Below are 8,017 nucleotides of genomic sequence, written 5' to 3' on the forward strand. Positions count from 1 at the left end.
TTCACACATATTTTATTTTTTTACACATCTGTACTTAACATTTGCTTCATATATTTATGTTCATATTAACTCCTGTTTTATACAGTCGATTAAAGTGTATTTAATCCTTGCATTGCCATTATACAGCTCTGAGATTAAAACACAAGCAACAACAAGAAGAAAACTTCAGCTCTTACTAAGAAACGTTATTCAATTGTTGTTGGACTTAACCAGCATCTCTTTACCCTGCTGCCTGAATTAGTTAGACGTATTCTTTACATTTCATTTCACCAGAGTAATCTGAAATGAAAACTTGAAGCATATGCATAAATGGAAACCTGAAGTATTTTCTATGATCTTAACATACAATAAATCTTAATAAATTAATGTCATCTCTGGGCCACAGTAGAGCGCTAAATAACATTTGTTTTGAAATTGACCAAACATAATACCAAAATATTGTATTCATTACAAATCTGTTCTCATATAGGTTTTCACTATGTGTCTTTTTAGTATAGCTCTGCTGGCATCAGTTATCTGAAAACAAGCTCTGGCACAATCTACCACGTAGATTCGTGCAGAGAAAGGTTAAAACATTAACCGCAGAGTTCGAACAGAAACAACTGATACTAATCCAAAATATTTCACATGAAATTGTTATACATGCATGTGCATCTCTCAGCCTACCCCACCCTCTGATACCCTCCACAAGGTCCCACCCTGTCTGCTGATATTAAGTTTATTAGACTTGACTGAATGAAATCTTTTGATTTGCATTAAACAGGTTTTGTTTGTTTCTTTTGGCTTGAGATTCTGTGATCATTGAAAAATGGTAATGTCATGTAGACCAGCCAAACACTGAAGCTCATAAATATTGGATGTACTAGCATTTTGCATATTTTATACTTCTTTTGAATTTTAACATTTAAACTGAATACAATATTACTTACTTTCATTAGTTACTGAACTAGAAATAGAAATGTAATAGTGATGATATCATGGTTGTGATCATTTTAATATTAAATATCAACATTATGTGATAGTGTAAGAGAAAAACATACACTGTTCATTGCAATGGGGGTAGGGAAAAAGTCTGAAAACAACATAAATTACCTGCTAACGTTCAACTTGCCAACTGTTTCATTACAGTGAGTTATTTTGCTAAGACATACACTATTCATTGCAATGGGGGCAGGGAAAGTCTGAAAAACAACATAAATTACCTGCTAACGTTCAACTTGCCAACTGTTTCATTACAGTGAGTTATTTTGCTAAGGATAACACTATTACCTTCCACTTAATAATTACTCTTTTATGTGTTTTTTTTTATTCTTTTTCTTTTTTAAAAAATTTTTGGTGTTTGAAAAAACCCATACGTTTGGTCAACAGCTTGACTTCATTCATGAATTACATAAACACATAAATAAACACACATTTTATGCACTTATCTTATTTTCCCCAAAGTATTATCACTGTAATGCTGAGTGCACGTATTTTCCTGTGATTTCTGACACATTTTTGTCTCAAAATACAACAGAACAATAACGGACTCAGCTTCTCCCCGGAAGGAAACCAAGAAAGGTCTAATTAGCCACTCCAGCAGGCTTACATATTAAATGTGTGAGTCCTAGATCCCTAGAGTGAAAGAGAGGGCATTAGAGCAGGCCATCACCCTCCATCCAGCCCCCAAGGGTGCTCTGTCTCTATCTCTGTGGTGAACACACACACCCTACAGCAAAAATCTCTAAAAAAAAAAAAAGAAATAAAAATATAAAGTGTGTGAGAACTTCATGCCCCATGTAGAACACAACACCAGAGGCAAGATGATTCATAATAAATAAATAAATAAAGTTAAATCAAAAAATAAATAAAGTTAAATCAAAAAATTCTTTAAAACAAATTTAGTATTATAGAAAACCCTATGTTTAAAGACCATGGTTTGAGTCCTAGCTCTGTGCCTTATTATGTGATTTGAGAAATTAAATACACTTAGTTTTTGTTTCCTATATTTTAGACTAAAGATTTTAAAGAAGGTATTTCCTAGATTGAATGATCATATTTATTTAATGTATGGTAAAGAGTAAATTAACATAGAATAGTTGTTAGATGAAAAGAGAAAGAGTGATTAAATGCATGGCATAAATCATAAAATTTAAGAGGAGTGACCCTGTAGCCAAGTGATTAAGGGAACTGCATCGCACATGGTTCATTGCAGTTTGAATTTCAACACAGGAGAGTTGAGAAGCACAACAGGAGAATGTGACTGCTTGCTCAAAGTTCCACAAGATGGAGAAATAGAGAAGAAATTGCACATGACTATACACCATTGGGAGGCACTCTGTCAGTCTGTCTCTCTAGTTTCTATCTTGCATGTGCACATTTATATATATATACACATTTATATATATATATCACACCAGATACATATGCATGCATGCCCAAAGTCCGAGGAAAAGAATATAAGAGAAGGGATTGTCTCATGGCCATTCCTTTCAGGGAGTGATTTCTCATTTTCATTCTCTCTGTCTCTCTTCGGTGAAAGCATGCGCCCTATAGCAAAAACCTTTAACAACAACAAAAGAATAATTTAATAGAAACAGGAGACCATACAAATTAGGATTCCTAAATAAAAGTCACTAGAAATGTATTAATTTTCATTATTAGACTTTTAAACAAGAACAGAATTTAACAGAAGCAAGCACGTGGTCAAACTCTCTAAGTAAATCCCAGTCTATGATCAGATGTTGCACCATTTTGAATGACCCACTGAAAACATTGAATTCAAAGAGAAATGATTGAACTATATACCAATTAGGAATAACATGATTAATTCAGTGTTTCATGGTAGTCAGTTTTCACATGTTAGGTGTTATATAACTTACCCACACAAAGGGACTCTGTAATGTATTTAAGGTAGTTGGAGGAAAAGATAAATTAAAGACAGGAAGAAGAATTTGGAAATTAATAGCAGTTGTTACTGTAGTGAGAGGGTAAGTAAGAGACAAAAGTGATAACAGTGAAATCTGAGCTAAATTTCAAAAAATAAACTCAATGAACTGGTTTGCTTGTTTTACAAAAGAAGTATAGTAGAAAAATTCTCAAGAGCTGAGAATCTGAATGGAGGCTGGTGACAATAATAATATGGTGATAATGTTAATTCAAGGCATGTTTATACTGATGAAATGTTAAACATCCAACTAGAATTAACCAATACAAAAATTTGGGTCTAGTAGCATAAACTGGAGATACGTAAATATGTGTGATCCACAGTCATTCCTTCAAAGGAATTAGTTTAAAGAAAAGTTATTCTATTCCTAAAAACAAAGCAAGTAAGCCTTCAGATTCACGAGAATGCTAGGAAAGAGGGAGCTAGGAAACTAGGACAGAAAGAAAAGAGGGAGAGAGAGAGGAAAAGGAGGAAGCAAAGAAGTTGGACGGAAAGGCAGAAAAAAGAAAGGAGAGAAGGGAGGAAGTGAGGGGAGGGAAAAAGGAAGGAAAAAATTGTCTCAGAAATGAACAAAAAGAAGAAAAATAGATGTTTACAAATTGGGCCTTTGTTACTAACCCTCGTTAGAAAATAAGAATGTTAAAGAAATATGAGGTGGCTACAGAATTGATTCAAACAGAGCTGTAGAAAAAAGGCAAGAAAACAAGTCGTGAAATTAAAGAAGGCACAGTTATCATTAAAAAAATAATGATCTAAAGAGACCTCAGAAAGGCCGAAGAAGACAGAGGAAATGTTTTTTAGCTCAGGCAAGGAGTAAACAAGGACCCAGTTTCAATGGATTGTCAAGACTGAAGTTGGATTTGTGAAAGTGAGGTGGGAACAGGGAGATCTTTCATGAAAGCCCAGGCTGATATTTAGGCACCCCACTCCAACTCTTCCCTGCACACAAATCCTTTCTATGCTTCTGCTCTTCCAAAGCCTCTAATGTTTTATTTTTTTGCTTCAGTTCTTCTAATCTGTCCAAAAGCTCCTGGTACAAAATTCAACTCTGACTAAGTTGTAGATGGTGGAGAAGACATTAAGTGGGGTCTATTTACTCAGGTTTCCCACCCACAAGCAGTAATCAGCCAGAACTGCCTTTCGATTCTGCCACTCAAGTTGTTTTTACCCTACTGAATAAGGCATTTCAATACTCTCAAGGTTAAGAATATACTACTGACTATGCACACTCTATGGTAGAGACTGAAAGATCGGAGAACATAAAAGTATTAAAAATTGTAATGGACGCTAGAGACAAAGTGGAATGAGAGTGTGGGAGGGGAAGAGCATAGGAAAGGAAATTTGGGGTGCGGGGGAAGGAATGGAGATGCAAGACACTTGTAGGACACAGATAAGGTTTATTATCCAGTGACGAGGATGTGTATAATAGTCTCAGCTAGGCTGGACTGAGGTGTATATCATGCTGAGTAAAGTCTCTTCACAATCTAAATAATAAATAGGGATTGGGAACCAGCAATTAGCGTATTGGCTATGTCGCTGGACTTCCACGTAGTCAACCGCGGTTCGCGTCCCAGACTCGGTGACTAAAAACTCACGCCGGGTGTGTGTGCATATGTGCCCAAGATCCCAAGAGGAGAATGGAGGAGAAGGGATTGCGGCGTGACCATCCCCCTGGGGGATGATTTCTCACTTTCTGTTTCTATGTCTCTCTCTGTCTGTCTGGCGAGCGCACATGCCCTATAGTGAAAATCTCTCCCCCCCCAAAAAAAAGAAAAAAAAATAATAGATAGCGATTTAATGTATGAATAATAGTAAAAAAAAAATTTTTTTTTTAAAGAATACACAATTGACTGTTTTCTCCAGATTGGTCTGTAGAATACTTGCTAAAGTAGCTCATTAAGCTGTAACATATGATGAAGCCCAAATGACAGTACCTCATTGTGTGCTTAGTTTTTGTACTTATTTTTCAATTAGCAATAATCGCGCCTTGGATAAACTTCGTTGGCTACGATACTGCCACTGTGCAAAGCTAGTACTTATATTTTTCAGAAGAAAAAAAATACTACTGTAAATGATAAATAGTCAATACACAACTGTGTTGTATGCAAATCTGTGACTGTTGGCAATGTCGCACAGAAGAACATACAAAAAAAAGTTTATTTATCATTAAAAAAAATTATAACAGATGAAATATTCTGTTGTAGTCCTGGATAAAAACGCTGTGTAATGTTTAACTTAGTAAAATTTAGTAGGAGATATTTTTTAAAAAATGGGTTTCTTCAAGAAGAGGAAAATATATTCTAACTTTTTGCATTTATTATTTTTATTTCACAAATCACACAACTTATTGCCATATAAATAAGTTATTTTGTCTTTTCCCAATGTTTAAATAAAGGGAGACAGTAGACAATTCTTACAGGGAATATACTTAATATATGAAGTATATTAACTACATGGTAAGTTCCAATTTCATTTGGATTCCAATTATTAAAGCAAGGTTGCTCACTTAGAGTAGAAGCAGGTCTCTAAATATAAAGCTTAATTGCACTTTAAGCTATCCTTTCTATGATAGGTTCTGGGAAGACAGTTTGACCAACACAGTGGAGATCCTTGACCTCTTATCAAGGGCCCCTGAGACTAGTGAATAGTGCAGGTGTTGTTGGCTGGCAAGGCTTCAAAGGCTAGCTGAGGCCAGCAGGTAGTGTAGTGGTTAAGACACTGGACTCCCACATGGTACATCTCAGTTTAAGTCCTAGACCCAGAGCCTTGACTATCACTCTGGGTGAGTGTGTATGCATGCCCAAAATACCAGGAAGAAAATGGAGAAGGAATTATGGCATGGTCATCACCCCCTGGGGGGGGGGCAGATTTCTCACTTTCTCACTCTTCCTCTCACTGTTTTTCTTTGGTGAGTGCACGTGCTCTACGGTAAAAACCTAAAAAGGAAAAATACAAAGAGTAACTGGAAGACTGGCAGAGAGTAACCCTGCATAGTATAAGCACTCAGTTTATTTTTAAATTATTTTATTTAACTTTATTCATTTATTTATTTATTTTAATTTGACCAGAGAGGGAGATGGGGGGAGGGGGGAGAGAGAGAAGAAAGTGAAAAAGCAAGCCGCCAGGTCCAGGACTCAAACTGTGGTTGGCCATGTGGGAGTCCAGCACCCTTAACTACCACACCACCTGCCAGCCCCTAAGAACTCAATTTCGATTTTAGATGCTCTCATGGGATATCTTATTAGTCCTTGGAAAAGACATCCTTCACTTTTTCTTTTCTTTCTTTCTTTTTTATTTATTTATTTATTTTTTTTATCCTTCCCTTTGGGGAACTACTTTTTCTCTACCTCTATGTCTAGGATTAATATTTAGGATTCCCTGGCCCCAAGTTGACCAATTAGAGTACCTCTCCACCCTCACTCAGTGACCTACCAGTAAAATCATTAACCCATTGGACTAGATATGTCATTGGGAAGACAGCTAAAGATGTGTCTGAAAGAAAGAATGACCATTTTTCATCTTATTTGAATGAACTATGAAAACCAGGTCAGTATTCTCACCAGGAAAAAGGGGGGGGTGGGATTCTGGTCTACAGCCTGAAAAAAAAAAAAAAAAAAAAAAACAATCTCCAGAAAAGTAGGGATGGTTATTTATTATATCTTTGTAAATCTCTATATCAAAAGTCATCTTCTGTCCTGCCAGAGACTATGGAAGCTCGTATACATGAAACTGATGATTTGATATATTTTTTGTTTTTTTTTCCTGTAATACTCAGGTCAATATCCTCCTTTTCAGAGGCAGCAGGTACTTTAGCTACAAAGGTTATGCCAAACCCCAATAGCTTTGCTTCAGTGAGCTACCTTACCTAAGCTTTTACTTCCAAGCCCAATCCGGACAAAGTACAGTGATCTTTTCATGTATTCAGTGCTTAATTCTTTCCAGTTTTTGAATTTAGAAACCACAAGAAGTAGCCAAAATACTGTCTGAGATAGTATCTGTCATTTTATTATTCCCAAATAACCCAAAGATTACTCCCCTGGGACAAGCCATTAATTTCTTTTTCTCCAAATTGCTCAATGGTTTAGCATGAATGGTTTCTTAAAAACTGATCTTTAAAAAGGAGTCTTCTGAAATCCTGGGAAGATAACTTGGATTTAAACCGAAATAAATGTAGAATGCTTTTTCTGTCTAGCAGAGTTTTTCAGAATCCTTACCATTATTGCATCAATGCTGAAAAACAAAGATGGCATTTTACATCCAAGTACTCACTAATCTAGGAGATCTATAAAAGTATGTATGTACCCTCGGGACCAGCAGTTAGCGTAATGGCTATGTCACTGGACTCCCATATAGTCGACTGTGGTTCAAGTCCCAGACCCTGTGGCTTAAGAATCATGCCTGGGGCATGTGCGTGCATGCCCAAGATCCCAAGAGGAGAATGGAGAAGGGATTGCAGCGTGGCCATCGCCCCTGGGGGGTGATTTCTCACTTTTTGTCTCTCTTTCTCTCTCTGTCTTTCTGGCGAGCACACACGCCCTATAGCAAAAACCTCTCCAAAAAAGAAAAAAAAAAAAAAAGTATGTATGTACCCTTTATCCAGGGTGTAATGTACTGTCTTTTTTTTTTTAAGAGAGGGATTTTTGCTGTAGGGGGCATATGCTCTCCAAAGACATGGAGAAAGACAGAGAGATGGAAAGAGAGAAATCACCCCCTAGGGGGTATGGCCATGCCGCAATCCTTTCTCCTCCACCTCATCTCAGGATTTGGGGCACATATGCACACATACCTGGCGTGAGCTTAAGACACCAGTTCCGGGACTCAAGCTGCCGTCAACTACGTGGGAGTCCAGCGAGGTAACCATTAGGCCATCTGTTGTGCTCCCGCAGTGTGCTATCTTTAAAGTGTTTTACTGTCAATGATAGTATAAGAACTTTTGAAATAAGGCAATAAAAGAAAAAAATGTTCTCCCTAAAAATTGTTTTAAGGTGAAGGAAATTATTGCAAGAACATATGTAAATAACATTATTTCCTAAACAGAATAAATCACTAAAATTTTGACAATCCTGAAATATTCAGTCAAAATGAGGTATC

The 8,017-nt window shown here is 36.5% G+C and overlaps 1 non-coding gene across 1 annotated transcript; it reads right to left on the reverse strand.

The window, feature by feature from the left end:
• Positions 1-4,816: 4,816 nt before the first annotated feature.
• On the reverse strand, positions 4,817-4,957 carry LOC114007431 (U4 spliceosomal RNA). Its single transcript, XR_003549060.1, has one exon. It is a non-coding gene; the product is annotated as a U4 spliceosomal RNA (small nuclear RNA).
• Positions 4,958-8,017: the final 3,060 nt, after the last annotated feature.

This window comes from Tupaia chinensis, unplaced genomic scaffold (genome assembly GCF_000334495.1).
Source record: "Tupaia chinensis unplaced genomic scaffold, TupChi_1.0 Scaffold000174_1, whole genome shotgun sequence".
Taxonomy (NCBI): domain Eukaryota; kingdom Metazoa; phylum Chordata; class Mammalia; order Scandentia; family Tupaiidae; genus Tupaia; species Tupaia belangeri.